The sequence below is a fragment of the Thermobia domestica genome, chromosome 6, assembly GCF_964235325.1.
Source record: "Thermobia domestica chromosome 6, izTheDome1.hap1.1, whole genome shotgun sequence".
Taxonomy (NCBI): Eukaryota; Metazoa; Arthropoda; class Insecta; order Zygentoma; family Lepismatidae; genus Thermobia; species Thermobia domestica.
The window spans coordinates 129,773,223-129,791,553 of NC_137459.1; the positions used below are offsets into that span (position 1 = coordinate 129,773,223).

At 36.4% G+C, this 18,331-nt stretch overlaps 1 protein-coding gene across 4 annotated transcripts in view; it reads left to right on the forward strand.

Moving 5' to 3' along the window:
• Nucleotides 1-18,331, forward strand: part of LOC145688204 (uncharacterized) — a 272,126-nt gene that overhangs the window by 11,623 nt on the left and 242,172 nt on the right. The window contains exon 2 of one of the 4 annotated variants that reach the window (XM_081762089.1): nucleotides 3,465-3,557. The exons of the other annotated variants lie outside the window; for them this stretch is intronic. The gene's annotated coding sequence lies outside the window, so the exon portion shown is untranslated. The remainder of the gene's footprint in view (nucleotides 1-3,464; nucleotides 3,558-18,331) is intronic. 4 annotated transcript variants of the gene reach the window in all.

The following is an 18,331-nucleotide window of genomic DNA, read 5'->3' on the forward strand; positions in this document are numbered from 1 at the left end:
ACCATCAAACAGAACAGCTTCAAGCTGAACTTGTTCTTTTTTTCTGCCCGCAATAAACTGCTTTCTGGTGGAAATCCTTGGAAACCTTCAATACGCGATAACACTCATGCAGGGTCAGTCGTAGGTAACATAAACAAACATTGTTTTACAATAACATTTCAACAAGCAATGTTTCCTTTCTTACTTTTTTTTTTTTTTTTTTTAAGCAACATTTTTCTTTTACATATGATATTGGAACAATTCGATTAGAGTTTTCCCTTCTTTCTTTTTCACTTTCTTTAAGAGGATATTTTTTGTGATTGGGACTGGGTCAATAAACACATGTACTCCCATATGCCTTTTCATCCATTCCGCCAACAAAGATACCGCGCAAGTACACAAACGCGCGCACACACACAAACATGTTTCTTCCGCAACCGTACTGAGGATTCTCAGAGGACATTTGCTAATGAGTTTTGTTACCCTTGAAGAGGAAAAAAGTATGCCTTTTTCGCTAAACTAAAGAGTTTAGCCGATTAGTTGGTTCCTAACGCATCTTTTGAGAAGGTTCTGATAATATGAAATAATTGAGAAACGCTTACAGGATGATTACATGTACTTAAGAAAATTAACATACACGCATTATCTTTTGCAGTACCGGTATACGAATATTTTAACACATCCTCGAGCAATAATATTATTTAACAGAAATGAATTTCTCTTTCATCCCTCTCAGTAATTCAAATGCGTACTAAATAAAGCATTTTCTTACTGAATTTTCCGTACTTACGTTTATACACAATGCATTTACTTTATATTACAGCACACAATTACCATTGTGAGAAATTACATTTCTGTAACCTCTCTGTAACGGACACCTCTCAATAACGGACAAAAATTAATGTCCCATTGGTGTCCGTTATTCAGAGGTTTCACTGTAATAGTTTTTCTACAGTGCAGGGATATTAGAATGTGAGTCTACAAAGCAGCGTAAAAAAATTCTTAAAGAATTCATACTGAAGATGAAGACAATTCATAGTTTAATCGTATAGGAGCACGATTTCAAAAACGATGCTTACATTAATTCAGTCTTATTACTATTCGTGGAAGTTGACAAGAGTAATTGTGCAGGAGAAAATACGACATGGTGCTCAGTGGATCTTCCACGATGTTTCTGAGGAGCTCTTCCGAACATAGTGTTGGGTGGTTCCCACGGGTTGCAATACTGTGTCACCGGTATGAAATTTCACAAACCAACGGCGAATAGTGCGCTCATTCGCGATTCCTTGCTCAAATATATATACATACATACAGAGTTCGTGACGTTAGATGGGGATCATAGTCCATCCCTGTGTTGTGTTGTCAAGGTGAGCTTCCCACCAAACGTTTGCTTTATTTTTCATGGGCTTATGGTGAAAAGATTCTCTAGTCTTTGAATTCGTATAAGCCGTATTTGTTCCGAATCAGTCTTGTGGCCACGGAAACAGGGGGGCTACGAAAACTATTCTTCCTCCAAAGAAGTCAGGGTAAGCTGCTATGTAATGCTAATATATTTTAAGTAATCGATCACTGAAACATGTTGCCGCACCAAGAGGAATAGTAGTGACATTGGCATCCGTCAGAGATGTTTTGAATGTGGATATTGGGTTCTCCAATCACGGCAGGAGTTATGATACACTCCATGTAGTTTGAGTGACAGAGCACCGACCTCAAGACTAATATAATATATGGCTGTTCAGCGATGAACTTGGTAACGTCATGATTAAGACATCAGCACGGTAAGCAAGAGACTCTGGTTCAAATCTCATTCCAGTCGTGGATTATTTTCACTCTGTGTATCCTAATGACAAGTTGAAGTCGTACAACTTCCCTTGATCTGTTGTCATACGAGGTCAATTTCGGTTCGTAAATTTTATATATACCCTTGTTGACCTCTTTTCATGGCACTTCCTTAGACAAATTATATTTTATGTGTGATTATAATTAAACATTTATGTGTAAAAGTTCATGAAAAATTATTGTTGTAAATATTTTAAAACCTTACGACATGAAGATTAGCACTTTGTTAGGTATTCGTAATTTGTACGGTCAGCACTGAAATTTTTATTGAAAGATTAGTGTTGAATGGTTTTTATTCTCTTACTTTTGCTTTTTCAAATACATTTAAATATCTAACGCGTAAAGCGTGTGAATAGTTTTTATATTACTTTAGTCTACATGTATATAACTATATGATAAAAGTTACCGTAAGTGCATTTAGTGTTTGTGAATAAAAGTGCTTAACTCACAGCAATTTATGAAGATAACTCACTCTATGACAAAAAGAAATGTCGCAACTAGAAGAGAAGAAAAGAACGTGTAACGAATTCTAAAATTTACTGAACATCTTCGTCAGGATTCTTTGAATACCTTATGGAAACTAAGCACGCCATCAACAAGAGTCTTCTCTCACATCATCAACAAAGCCTCTTCCTCGTTAATTCCAACAACATACGATAATGTGAAGAAATAATGTTACAGACAAAGGTACTTTGCTTCAGATATTCGAAAAAGTTAAATACCTTTCCTTCATACTTTTTGTAAAATTACTAAATGTTTGTAAGCTTCATCTTAATCCCTACTTTTAGCAGATTTCTGTCATAGATTAATTTCAATTTTATATATGTGTACGTCCTCCGAGAGAGAGAATTCGAAACTTGGAAAGGAATTTGTGATCAATTTTCACAATTATATTTGTATTCTTCTAGAGATAGTTATTTTTCTCCATGAAATGTTTAAAAATATTTTACTCATTGTATTAATAGGATGCACATTTAATATGAACAAAGTCTTTTTCACTTATGGAAGCACCTGCAGGTAACAATGACACTCTTGACTGTAGACGTTTCAATGAATGTTTGGTATCATCAGTAGTACAAAGTTTTTAAGGAAACAACGTTGCTAAATGAATTACATTGTCGGTAAATTTCCTCCCATATATAAACGAATTAAAATATATATTTAGAACAAAAATATTAATTCAGTGTACTATGTTAAAATGAATACATTACACTGACCCTTGGCGCGAAGGTCAGTATTTGATCATGATTTTTTTTTTTTTTAATAGTTTAATTCATATAAACTGGTGTTTTCGTTTTTCTGTTGGAAAGTTTTAGTCATATTTGTACGTATTTTATGTACAGAGATGTAATGTTGTTTGTAAACGGTTGTACGGTTTGAAAACCACAACCAGTGTTGACATAGATAAAGCAGTGTTGCCAACGCAGTTTAAAAATATTTTGTTTGAAATAGCACCATATACAAATGTGAATAGATTTAAATTGCTCTATTATTACTAAACATAGCAGTAAAGGAGATCATTTTGTCTCTCCAAGTTGACCATAAATGAATACACCCTGGAAGATTACTAGTGGTGCAGCAAACAAAAATTGTGGTGTTCTTTCTCTCAGTTCCTTGGTTTCTATGGGGATTTGTACCTCTTTCAGCTTCACGCTTTATTCTTCATGGATCTGCAGAGAATGGCGTTTCACCAAGATTCCACATGTTTCCTGGTTAATTGTACTTTAATGTTTTCCATGGTACGTGACATGTAGCTTAATTTATGAGCGAATATATATCATGTATTTGTTTCCGGTAATGGGTCATGCAAATAATGTCTTGCCTTAAAGACAGTATGTTATTATTATTATTATTATTATTATTATTATTATTATTATTATTATTATTATTCATGTGCAGTAGTTCTGTTTCCTTGATTTTTGGCATTTAAAAGTACAGTGTTTTTAGATATTTTAAATTTTGGATAATTCAAAAATTTTTCGTGTTCCCTTGGACTTCGAATCAAAAATAGTTTACTGTAAAACGAAAACATGGAAATGTCATTAAAATTATTCCTTCCCGTGTTAAAATATCGGTAAGTAACCAATTTTTCGTTGATTAACGTGGAAAAATCGTTTAGGAGGCATAGACTAAAGAAAGTAACAAGTTTCTTACATTACATAAACTAATTTGCACCATTTAAGAAGAAAGCAGTGTATGTACATACATTCCTTTGGAAGGAGAACTTATTCCGAAAACGATTTTTAAATTGTAATCGTATGCACTATAGAAGCACACGGAAATTTTTAAAGATTTTTTTGTTTTATCCTGTAGCAATTTCACTGTTTCATAAAAGTTAGGGAATTGGGACCGCGGGAGCTCAATGGTAGAGCGTTCACCTATGATGCATGGGGTTCTTGCTTCGATCCCAGCTCGCGCCAAGTGAACTTTGTGGTGAATAAACACTGTGTGCGTGGGTTTTTTCGGGGTTCTCTCGTTTCCTTACACTTTCTTCATTTCACTATTCCCTTCATTTCTCATCATCACCGTCTTCTTTAGCCTAACCGGCATAATCGTGAGAGATTTCATTTCATTTCAAAAGTTAGAGAATTGTTACAGATTTTTGCACAACATGCTTTTAAATCGGAGGAAGGTGATGGTGTTAGTTTACTCCCTCACTATTGACTGATTGTAACCCTCACTATTGATTGAAAGTAGGATTGTGGGAAGACCTCATAGAACACACACAACATATTCTATCGAAATCTTTTTTCACGAAAGCTATCGTGGCACGTATTTTCTGAATTGTGTGTAGAGGAGGGAGGAAAGGAGTTAAATTCACTCCCTCATTCTCGACTTGTTTTAAGCCCAGGCAATGGAATACTTGGAAACCTTACAAAAATATACGCTGCATTCTACCAAGTTCGAATACGTGGAAAGGTAAATTTTACTAAAATCAGGTAACTTCTGAGTGAGTTATAGTGGGACAGCTAGCACCTTTCTAGATGTCTTTTACTGGTAGATTTTATACATTTTACAGCCATGAAGAAGGCTGATTTGTTATTGTCACAGAAACTAACCATTCCTGTATCTTGTCACTCCTCTTCATTTCCTATATTTGAAACAATTTAATTCCAAAATCATTTCATGTTGAGTGAAATGGGAATTTCGTCTTAGTAGAATACTAAACGTAAGTACGAGGCAGTTGTGTGTTGAGAATTTGATCATATAATATTCGAGAAATTTGCTGCTCCCTTAAGACCAAATTAATTATGCACGAGGTGGGTACAGGACACTTAAACCTTAATGTGTAGTATGTTTGTATTCTGTACTAACTTGGTGTACATGTTTACCGTGTAAGTATGGTTAGTTTAAACTTGACAGTTTACAGTCTGACACATAAAACTCAATGTTTACACTGACACACTATGTTTACATTCTTCAATGTGTTAGGATGCGAACGTATTTCAGCGGGGGATAAGATATCAAAATAACTACCATTACTATCATTGTTTGGTTGTTCTAGTAGCAGTAAGGAGAAAATATAATTAGTATGCGTGTGTTGTATAATTCAACATAGTATGGTCGTAATTTAATTTGAAGTAAAATAAATTCTTACTATGTCTGTCATAATGACCTTGCATAGTTAGCGGTATTTCGTCGGTGTTGATGTAGTTGCTGTTATTTTGGAACCGAAATTTATATGACGTTTATATCGTCGTGATATATTGATTGGTTGTGGTTTAATGGGAACGTCGTCAGTTAAACTATTTGTCCCCACGATGTGTTATTATTATTATTGTACGATATTGTGAAGTAACTGAAGAATCTGTAACAAATATAGGGATAGTTTCAAAGGAGAAATAGTTAAATGACAGGCACTGCCCTTGTGTTCGAAAATGATTATTTCCTTTTCTCCGCGGCCTTCCGAAGTAAGGTTATCCCTTTTTCTTCTTTCCTTACATATTCATTCCCGAAGGACATATTCCTGAAATATGTGTAGTATCATCCGGAAACTCTTTAAATTTGTAGTATCGATTAATTGCTAGGATCTACAAATGTTACTACAAATTTAAAGATGTTTCCGAATGATCCTGTGTGCTTCAAATATAAGGAGGAAGAGCAACTTAGGAAGGCCCCAGAGGACCGAAATTGTACAAGATGATTCTATATAAACAATCCATATCGTTGAAAAAGGCACATATATTTTTTGACTTTAACGACACTATTCTGAGATGTGTTACTTACATATGAAAGTTCACTTAGAATGAAAGCTTGAAAATCTTTGGCATACAGTTCGACATCTCTATCATAAAGTGTAATGCACTTTTCCAGCGTATTGAAACACACTTTCTAGCATTTGTGATTTGATGTCTTTTGCTGCTGCCCGCATCCATTGTTTCAGGTCATTCACGTCTCTCACCTTTGTTCGGGACACTGAGATCTGGTGATCGAGCGGTCAATATCCGACCCGATCCTCGATCAATCTACCTGTTTGAAATATTTGCGAGCACGTTTTGCAAAATATGGTGGTACTCTACGTTGTTGAAACATCACTGTGTCCACAATTCCATCTTACCGGATTTGCGGTTCGAGGAATTTTCCTAGCATATCTAAGTTGGTCACCCCAATCATTGTGGTTTCAGGAAAGACCAATGAACTGCATATCGTGTTCCTGGTTAAATCTAACTTCACATTGACTTTCGGGGAATCTCGAATCCATTCCGTAGTCTCGTTAAGTTGTTGACTGGGCCCACACCTGGCAGTTGTGATTGTTTACCATGCCACACACATGAAAATTTGAAGCAAGACGTTTGGGCTCATAGCCATATATCGGCCATTCCATTCTTACGGACGGGATATTTTAGCTCACGATTGTAACAAAAAAAAAATCTTAAAAAATATACAGGATTGTTTATATATCTTAAGATTGGTAGCTGGGCTGTTTTTACCAAACCTTACTTTGTAATAACAAAAATCGATTTTATCGTCTTTATGATGATCAGTAACTAAACTTACGGACGGGACATTTTTTGAACACATGTTGTTGTAGACGTCAACTTGAGCGTCATTTTCTGCGAATTGCAAAATTCTAGCAAGCTTTTTTTTTTTTTTTTTTTTTTTTTTTTTTTTTTTCTGTTGGGTTTAAACTATTTACCTACATGTTGCCTCACATTTCATCTGAGAAAACTTATATTTCACTCAGTAAAAAAAGTCAGTAAACTTACGGACGGAACCAAGAATTATCTTACGGACGGGCCAAAAAAAAAAAAAAATCGCCAAAAAGGGCTTCTTGGAACACTCTTTATTGTCTGAACTGAGTTGTTACCCATAAAAGAATTAAAACTAGAGATAATGTTTACAGATTCGAGAAACAGAAAGGAATTATGCACTTGAACTCTCATAAAAATTAACATAACTACATGTAACAAGTACATAGCATATTACTCTTTTAAATTTGCAATATTACTAGAAAACTACAAATATTCCGTTTGGCCTACGATATTAAGACAAGGAGATTGGATGAGACTTCACAGATTTTTTCACTTGATGTAAACATTTGAATTCACATTTTAAAATATTTAGCAAACTCGGAATCAAGTACAAAAATTTAATAACATAATTCTTCTCAACGCCACCTTAAGTGACAATTGTTTGTGTATGTGTTTAATTTCTTCGAACAATTTAACCAATTTGGCTACTTTTAGTGTCACTCTGCTTAACTTATTGGGGGTTATTACATTATTATCCGGAATCCGAGTAAATATCACTGAATTTCACTCGCGCTCCTTTCGGACGGTCTTCAATCTCTTCACTTGGATCTAAATCTGAAGATTCTACATCAGCGTGCTTCCACACCTCGTAACAATTTGTCTCAGATTGAACAGTTCTTCCGGTTTCAATCTGATGCTCATCAACAGAGCAAAAATAATGTCTAGACTGAACTTGCAGGATAGAACAAACGCGGATCCACCTTTTCTCGAGAATATCCCTGTGTTCACTCACAATTTCTTCACCAACGAAGAAAACTGAATTCCGTCGGGCTTACAAAGCTCAGTGCAGCATTTGAGAAATTCCCTTGCTGTAGAAACCTCCATCTGTCGAGACTTAACCCTTTCTCACACCATTCTCTTGAGTGTGCCTCCTACACCGTGCACGGCTCCTTTCGCGTGAGAAGTTGCAAAAAAAGTTCCACTCACCAGTCACCCCAGAGTCATTTTTTATCATACACATGTTTGCCAGGGTAAATTTATTTTTGAACTCCTTAGCACAGCCATCTGAGAAAACATTCACATGCTGAATTTTGTGTTTTGCCTTTAAGTCAGTAATTAAAGTTTTCAAGAAGACCCACACACAGGACTTACCGTGGCTCGTATTGTCACTAATAATCGCATAGCACTGCTTTGACTTCTTCATCCAGTCCACAAAAGGAAAAAACAGTGACTTGAGTTTGGTTCCAGTGTGCACTCTGTATTTCGTCTTGTGCCACACAGTCTACTTGCCAAAATCTACTTGCAGAACAACTTCACCATACTTCAAGTTCTCTTTTTTCATTTGAAAGTAAGATTCTTGGGTCATCTTAACAAAGTAGTGAGTCTTAAATTTTAACAAGTTTTGTCGTATCACATTTACTGCATCTGGAGCAGTCCCATGGACAGTACGAGTTGGGTGTCCGTTCACATCAACCCACTGCTTCCAAGAATTTCTTCACTTAAATTACAATCACTACCAATGAAAGCTGAAAGATCTGTTGTACAAAGCTGGCAGTTTCCAGTCATGCAATTTTCGTTGGTCACATCACAGCAAAGGCCTTTAAGATCATCTTTGGCGGTTTTAGGAAAACAATATATTGCCTTGGCCAGTTCACTCACAATGAAGTTGAAGTTCGCGTGAAGCTTACAGACACAAATATTATGTGGCATATTAGAACTAAGCATAATGTGTGTTGGTCTCAATTCGTAGAACTTACTTTTCTTTACTTTAATTTCAAGATACTTTGTACGAAACAAAGCAAATGTTTCTTTTACTGTCATTAAAAGGTGTCTTTCGTTTTTTTTATTTTTCCATTATCAGTTTTAACGCTCTTGAAATCGCGCTTTCCAGGAGCTTGCCTACTTATGTCGTCACGGCTGTAGAAATCTTGAACCTTTTGTATAGTTTCATTGCTGAAGGTTGTAGCCCACCTTTCAGTTACATTTTCATACAAATGAGAGCAGCTGGATGACGATTTCACATGCTAACTTTCGTACTACTGCCTTCTTTTTCGTCGGACTTGAAGGTAAGACATTTTTAATCCTTAATAACGCTTTCCCAAATGAGTGCTTTGATGAATAAGAGCCAAGAGGACCTATTTTCACAGAGCTGTTTTTTTCCTCCAATTGCACCTTTTTCTTCATCCTGTATCTTCTTTTCCGTTCTCTCTCAGTAAGCCGCTTTAATTCAAGTTCTCTCTTACCTGAACCCATACCAGTGGACAGTTTTCTGCCCCTTCTTTCTTTCGGCATCAGCTCTAAGATAATTTTGCCAGGCCTCACTGTCTTCTTTCTTCTTCTTCCTAAAAACCCTCACATACTTTCTATTCCTTTCTTTCTTAGATTCCTTATCCATTTCGTTTAAAATTACCTGTAAGTATATGAAATTGAAAAACAAATTAGTATACAGTACAGTAACACTACACATTACATACAGTTTTAAAAACCTTTGATATATATTTTCTGCGGGAGGCTTAGTAGTCTAATGATAAGAGCGTTGGACTCATGTCCACGTGGTCCCAGGTTCAATTCCAGGTTGAAGCACCCCACTTTTCGGCGTCCATCCAGCCTCGTGAGACAAACTGGGGAGTCACGTAAAGACGTGAGAGCTACTTGGTCTAGAAAGCTCTTGATACGCCTATTGAAGGGCAGTAACGCGACTGACCACCGCTTCGTGGGGACGCGGCAGAAGTCCTAAATGGCAGAAGTCCTAAACGGCATTAGACCTAAAATGCACAAGTCCTAAAAATTATTTCGCGGCACAAGTCCTAAATGGCAGAAGTCCTAAAGTGCAGAAGTCCTAAAAGGCAGAAGTCCTAAAAATCATACCGAGGCAGAAGTCCTAAAGTGCAGAAGTACTAAAGTGCAGAAGTCCTAAAAATCTCTTGTGGCGCTACCATCGCGTCCGTAAGAAGAATACTGTCAATCTGTTAGTCAAGTTTTAGATATACTGTTTCATATTACAGAGCCTTAGTTCTTACAAGTTATTTGTATAAATACAAATTCTATCGTTCTGAAATAATAAATAAATAAATAAATAAATGAAGCCTATTGTCCTTTCTTACTCTTTCCATGATATATTTCTATGTTGACAAAATTTTAACTTTCTACCAAACGTGATTCCCAGATCTTTCATAATGTCTGTTTTTCTCTATTTCCACACCATTGACTTCATATTAGTAACATAATATTGTGTTTTAGTTATGTACGTCATAAATTTTGCTTTCCTTGTGTTGTTTTGAAGTAAATTATTTTTACACATATATTTCTTGTACAGAAGTCTTTCTGTAGCAAATAATTGTCATATTCGTAATTAACTACTCCTGGGATACGGCTGTTTCGGTGTAGGACGTTTTGGTGCAGGGCGTTTCGGTGTACGGATTGCTCGGTGTAAGGACGTTCGCCGGTTAAGGTCAGGCTGGTTCGGTGTAAAAGTTCTAATGTTTACACCGAAACGTCCACTCTTCAAAATGAAAATTATTCGTTAGGGAGAAATAAATTCACGAAGTAGAATATATAAATTAATAAATAAAATAAAAATTAAATGTTTCTGTAATTGGCAAGGGTTACTTATTTATAGTGAGTCCCCTCGCTTCACTCTATGTCAGAACTTCTTATATCCTCAAATGTTATAATTATTAATTGATTGGGAAAACGTTTTACGGTCATGATATATAGTAAAAAAGTGTGTGATGCATAAACATTGTGTACACCACACACACCTTATTACGGCAATAACTGTGCACAAATCGCAAAATGCTGCACAATCTTTGAAAGAAGATTTTCAAACACAGATGGTTTTTCTTCCAATAACCGCTTTTATATCATGCATACCCAATAAGATTAGCAAATCTAGGAAAAGAAAACTGATTATGAATCAGTGATGAGATCTTAATTATATTATTACGGAGATGTAAATTCATGTTATAGTTGTAGAGAAGGACAGTGTCAGAAAAATGTCTCAAGAAAATTTTTAACGGCCTAAAGAACACAACAAGAGGCTGAATCCTACCAGTTGTTCCTGCAGAAATTGTTTCTATTATGAGTTACTCTTTTGTTCTCAAACGTGTTTAATAATTACAGCAAATGAAGGATGTTTATAATAGAATGTGAAAGAATACAGTTTTAAAAGAATTAAACTACGTCAACATGTTAAAATAATTAAAAGAACCTAATTAATTAGCCACTTTGTACTCTCATTTGCTTAACTGGAATAACCGAGGCCTAAAGGAAAAGAGTTTTCTGCCCAAATCTTATAAGCAGTGGGATATTTTAATATTATAGAAATTGACCCTCCTTCCCCTTAGAAGTGTAATTTTCAAGTTACTGAAACATATAGTATTTTATTACTTTTAGTTAAAAGTTCAAATACCGAGTTTCACGCATCTAGCTTAAACAAATCCTTCCTTAATTTATTTACATATTTTCTGAGTAAGTAATGGGGAATTCGAACATTAAAAAAGTGCTCCCTTTGCTCTTTCCTTTTTATGTGTTCAATTTTCAGTTTTTTTTAACAGGAAAGATTATATGCCAAGTTTCATTTTACTAGCTTCAGAAACTTGCGAGATACACTACCCTTTAAAAAAATCTTGCCCCACCCGTTTTACGATACTTATTTCCAAAAATTCTTTATTATGTCCTGCTTTCATAAGAAAATTATATTTTATAATTAAAATTTAACGACTCTACTTGTAGTAGTATGCCCAAAAAATCACTCATCTTTACTCTTTTATATAAGAGTGCAGAAGATAAATACAGTCAAACAAATGGATTTCCATGAACAGTTTCCGATTTCTTATAACTACCTGATTCGTACATTTCCCACAAGCTGTGATTTTAAATTTACGCTCTGTCAAGGTCCAGGTTTCAAAAAGGAACTAACTGGAAATATAATAATATTATGTATTTGTGTACATGTGTAATATGTATAAATTTATTGTCTTATTGAAGCTTTCGTAATCTGGAAATAAACTTTTGATTTGCTTTTAATATATAAAAATCATGCTCCCCTAGAAAAATTTGCAGGCTACACCCCTAAATGACTATGTAGTAATTTCTGCAAAAATGGCACAGGACCTAAAATTTAGGTCTAATGCCTATATTTTTAGGACTTGTGCCATTTAAGACTTATTAATGTCACCGACTGTATTGCATAATAAATGTTCTTTGCTCAATTTTAAATTTACTGCGTTCTTTATGTATACAGTTGGTATTTAATGTTCACTCGTGAAATGTCTAGTGTGCTTTTGTCCTAATTAAGTAAACTTTGGTGGATTTTTGTTCTACTCTTAATAAAATACGCTCCGCACAGTATATATTGCAATTCTGAATGTTTGCTTGGTTTCAGAAGTCTGGTAAAATATTCTTTTTAAACATTTTTTTATTATTTATTTATTTATTTATTCTTGTTTTAGGAATTTGTCTTGGGATTCTCGTATCTCCATTCGAAAGAAACGAATTTCTTAACAAATTATGAAATTAATTCTTAGAATGAAATAGGTTGTATTTTGTAATTCGTGTATAAGTGCAGAACAGATAGTGATAATAACGATCTTAGTAGTACAAATATAGCTGTTACTGTTGGAATTAGATACGTTCGTAACATTATTGCCAACTAGTTGCTGCATCGTCCCAATTTCGTGTGATGGTGGCGAATTTCAGAACTAAAGCAAGTGAATGATAAAGGCACAAGTCCTAAATGGCAGAAGTCCTAAACGGCAGAAGTCCTAAAGTGCAGAAGTCCCAAAATGCAGAAGTCCTAAAGTGCAGAAGTCCTAAAGTGCAGAAGTCCTAAAGTGCAGAAGTCCTAAAGTGCAGAAGTCCTAAAATGCAGAAGTCCTAAAGTGCAGAAGTCCTAAAGTGCAGAAGTCCTAAAATTTAGGTCTAGTGTCCATATTTTTAGGACTTCTGCATTTTAGGACTTCTGCACTTTAGGACTTCTGGATGTCACCCCCGCTTCGTTACTTATGTGGACGCAGTTCCAACAACCGCTAACAGATGGCGTTGGAGCGGCTCAGGGCCGTAAGGCCTTTTACGCCAGTGGTTATTATTATACATTTTCTACATGTTAAATCTTTCAGGTTTAATTAGGTTCAAAATTAGAGGGGAAGCACTTGCTCAAAAGGGTTTGAAAGGCCAGGAGCTCTCAGTCGGCTTTTCTAGACAGAGCTACAAAGTGTACGTAGAGCTTTTCTGAAACCGGATACCTTTAGTTTATACAGAGTCTGTAGCTACCACTTTATACCAATGGTTCTGTAATGAAACTTTCTGCTGGTAGGGTTGTCTGTGACTATACGCTTCTCCAGTTTCTTGTCCTCTGTTGTATCCACATCTTTATTCTTTGCTCTTTGGACGCAACATCTGCATTGAATTTTCTTCAGTTGAAGACTCATGGAAAAATAAAGCCCACAGTGCCTTTTTCACACTTTGTAGGTCATTTACATTCTCCCTTATTGCCTTGCCATAGTTTGCTTGTAAGGAATCAATTACCTTGTTTGCTAGTGAATTCAGATGCGAACTCAATGTGTGACTTTATGTGTTACATAATATTAATTACTCCTAACTGCAAAAAATATACTAATAGCGGTGAAATATTTTGTAGGCAAACCGTGGCCTACAGTGAACAATGAAAAATTACGCATACAGTTGGGTAATGTAGATAGAATCTAGCAAATGTGATACTATTGAGAGCTATTAAGACGTTTAAGTAAAAAATGTGAGATCGTCGTGAAAACCTATCCAAAATGGTTCTGATACACCAAGATAACAACATTCAGCCCATAGGTGTAACCAGCGATGTAAATTAGATTTTTTCGGGGGGGGGGGGGCATTAACGCGTGTATTAGGTTCCCATAGAAAAGTTGTTTTTCTAATTCTTGGGCCCCTCTTTCCATCTTACTCTTTATGGACCCCCGGAGAGTGTGGGCCGTCCCGCACGGCAGTGTCTGCGCTTCCATTAGTTGCGCCCATGAGCCCGTTTCATACATGACAAATTAATTAAGGGGACAATATTGACAAATCTCAAAGCCATACTAATACATATTATTTCTAGAGCACCTAATAGTAGACATTTTTTACTGAAATGGGCCCCAGACTTATTTTTGTTTTATTTACCTTTTGTGTGCTGTTTTGTTTATATAACGTAGTGAATCTGTTTGATGCTTCATTTATAATTTCATCTTCGTATCGTATATGGAGTAAAAAAAAAAAATGTCTTAACATGGGCCTCCATCGAACAACGGGGAGCTTCTCTGGAAGGGGCAGTTGCCCGATGCCCCCCACAAGTTACGACCCTGGGTGTAACAACAAACTGGGAGGAAATAAAATGTCTTACCAAATTTAGTACCCTAAAACTTTTTTCTATTTCCTACTTAATAATAATAATACACTGCTCCACAAAACTTAAGCAACTCGAAGTATGTAGCAGAAAATAAAACGACACGATCACTGCACCAAATATAATCAACAGAAAGATAGTACAGATGCATAATGCAACACAAATGAAGAACAATAATACATTTAAGATGTACAGGGTGGCCAGAAAGTTAAGAACCACGACACCTCGACTTGTAAAACTGGATTGTGCGAGGACATAGGCAGTCAATATGGCGGGTGACCACCACGAACAGATACACAGGTACGACATCTGGCCTTCATGCAGAAAATCAGAGTATTGATCAAGTCTTGCAGCAGATGACGCTAATCCTCGAGGAGAGCTATTTGCAGTTCAAGAAGAGCACGTGGTGGAAGATTGAGCTGTGCTATTCGCCACCTAACAATTGTAAGTGCATCCCACACATGCTCGATAGCAATCAGGTGCGGCGAGTATGCAGGCTATGCAATGCGCGTGATGTCTTCCCTCTCCAGATACTCTGACACCAGATGTGCACGATATGGGCGGGGTTTGTCATCCATGAACAGGAAGTCCGGATCAAATGCTCAGCGGAAATTGTGCGCATGTGTATGAAGAATTTAATCGTGATACCATTGTGTTGTCGATGTGCCGTGTTCCACAATATCGAGGTCCGTTTTCCCATCCATCATGATCCCACCGCACACCATGACGGAACTAGCTGCGAACGATGGCCGTTCAGTAATGAACTTTGGGTAAGAGCATGTTCCTGGCTCTTTCCATACTAATGTCCGACCAGAGTAAAACAACAGACTGTATCGAGACTCATCAGAGAGCATAACGCGCACCCACTGGTGTTCCTCCTCTGCAACATATTCCTAACAGCACATGTTTTTGCTCCCGTTTCGAATCCACACACAACACAGGCCTCCTGAGATACAGCTTTGCTGTATTGAGCTGCCGATGCACAGTTTCACAACTAACACGTCCCGTCGAATGAAACAAACCATTTACCAGTTGAAGCCGTGACCCTTGACGGTCACGTCCGGTAGCAAATGTCAGAAACCGGTCATCGGGGCCGACGTCTCTCACGAACGATCTCCTCCACGACGTCTACTGACTGTATGTCCATTTTGTAAGCGACTCCACAGCCTTGACACAAAATAAAGATTCATCTTACAGTGAAGAAATGATTATCCATCCTTTTTCATTATTATTTGGCTATGAAACAAACGCCTGAGACATATGCAACACCCTATATACAACAGGGTGGTGTTGGAATGTATAATGTGTAGGATATGATGCTTTAGTTTGTTTTTTTTTTAATTTAAACTCTTCCAGTGTACCCTTAAAAATGTAATAAAGAAATATTGCCCATGTATTTTTTAAATATTCAATTAGAATTGGACAATCTGCGCAATATTTTCAATCAATTAGTGAAAACTTCATCTTTCTAGAGCCTGTAATTTCCGAGATCTCATTGTCGAAAGGATTGACCACAAACATATAAACGCCCAAAACATATAGTTTAAAAGAACTCGGAAGATAGAAGCACAATTCACTTGCATTGATCTTAGAGAAGGCTTATTAAAATACAAAGGCTTTGAGCAATAATTTTAAAACAAACTTTATGAAAAAGATCTATTTAAATGATTTATTTAAAGTAGAAATAACCAAAATGTTTGTCTCTGTTAAACGTGAAATCACACATAACCGTAAATGAAAGATGTGAAAGCCAAAGTTATAGGTTGGAGCTCAGTCGCTTTTAATTGCTATTGTAACATTTTAATAGATAGACTAGTTGAATCTGCGCTGTCTACTCAGCGCATCGTTCTACTATGATCATGAATCTCCTTCCCACTGTACATCTCTTCTTACACAAGTAAAGTATTGGAGACTCACAAAGGAGGTGAATTGCTATGTATGAATGTTGGAGTGAGTTTGTATCATATTTCTAGAAGTGACACGATATCAAGTGAAAATATTTTTTCTAATAAATTCATATCCTTCCGAGTACGCCTCATTGCGTCTCTTGAGGCCTTTGAAGTAAGGATGGCCAGAACCGTTCCTAGTGGAACCGATTCTCGGCTCTAAATGGATTCGGTTCTAAAAGATCCGGTTCCGGGACCGGTGTTTTGGATCCATGTTAGGAACCGGTTCTCAAGATCCGTTTCCGGAACCAGGTCTTCGGATTCAGGCCTGGAACCGGAACTTTATGGCCGTCTCTACGCTAAACCCGAGCTGCTGGCAGGCTGTGAAGTGTGCTAGATGAAATGGTGAAAGCGACAGGCAGTCGCCCAGGCGGCGGCCGCTTGTCTCATTTGGCTAAGCAAACTAGCTAACTGGCAAACTCATTGACTAAACAGGAAAACTCGCAAACTCATTTGGCTAAACACCCGCTGGTGAACCAAAATTTTTTCTGGGGTTTCACAAAAGGGTGTGGGCCGGGAGGGCACAAGTGCGTGGTCCTCTTTGCAGTGTTTTGAAGGTGAATTTTGTGCTACCTTTACGTGTCATTGAGGGCTTTCGGATCCAGGTCTGAACCGGTTCTGAAAACCGGATATCCTAGAACCGGAACTTTGTGGCCTTCCCTACTTTGAAGTTGCCAACATAAAATAGGTTTTGCTATTCATATTTAAGCAAAGCGCCTGCAATGTACATCAACCCGCCATACACAACTTATCCACTGGTTGCCTAACACCGTAGTTTCGTCCTGCAACAATGTTAATCTTACGGGCTCAAAGTGGCCCCTAAAATGTTGAATAACGATACGGTTTTTGAAAATTTGAATGAGAAATGGACAATCCACACAAAATTTGGAGTCGACCAGTGAAAAGGGCATGCTTCTAGCACTTTGGTTTTCGAGATCTCATTGTCGAAAGGATTGGTGACAAACATATAAACCTAAAATTTTAATATATAGACTAGCTGAACCTGCGCTCTCTACACAGCGCATCATTCACATATGAGCATGAATCTCCTTGTTATTCCTCACATCTTTACATGTCCCTTTACAGAAAGTGAAATACGTCTTGATAAAAATCAGCAAGATATGCCGTAAAAGGAGAGATTTTTTTCGATTACTTTTTTAATATCTTTCACCGTTTAAAGATTTGAACCTACTTTCGGTTGGAGTTTCTAATTCATGTATGATCTGTGTTTTCTTTCTTCTTGCATGCAGTATGTAATAAACAAATGCATTACACACACAATTAATTATGTCAGTGATATATGGTGTTCATTGGGCAAAACACACCAAAGAATAAATATTCAACTTAGATTGTAGAAATGGTTATCCATCGTTTTTCATTATAATTTGACCATGAAACAAACGCCTAGGAGATATGCAACTCCTGTATACAATAATGTGGTGTTAGAATGTATAATTCGTAGGATATGATGCTTTAGTTTTTTTTTTTTTTTAAATTCAACACTTCCAGTGTACCCGTGAAAATGTAATAAAGAAATAATAGCCATGTTTTTTAAATATTCAATTTGAACTGGACAATCTACGCAAAATTTGCAATCGATCAATAAAAACGTCACCTTTCTAGAGCCTGTAGTTTCCGAGATCTCATTGTCGAAAGGATTGGCCACAAACATGCAAATGTCCACAAACGTATAGTTTAAAAGAACTCCAAAGATGGCAGCACAATTCACTTGTATTGATTTTGGAGAAGACTTATTAAAATACATAGGCTTTGAACAATAATTAAAAAAAAACTTTATATAAAAAAGATCTATTTAAATAATTTAATTAAAGTACACATACCTTATTAAACATTTGACGTTATTAAACGTGAAATCACAAATAAGTGTAAATGAAAGGGTTGAAATTAAAAGTTAGAGATTGGAGCTCAGGCTCTTTTACTGCTATTGTAGCATTTTAATTGATAGCCTAGCTGAACCTGTGTTTTCTACACAGGGCAGC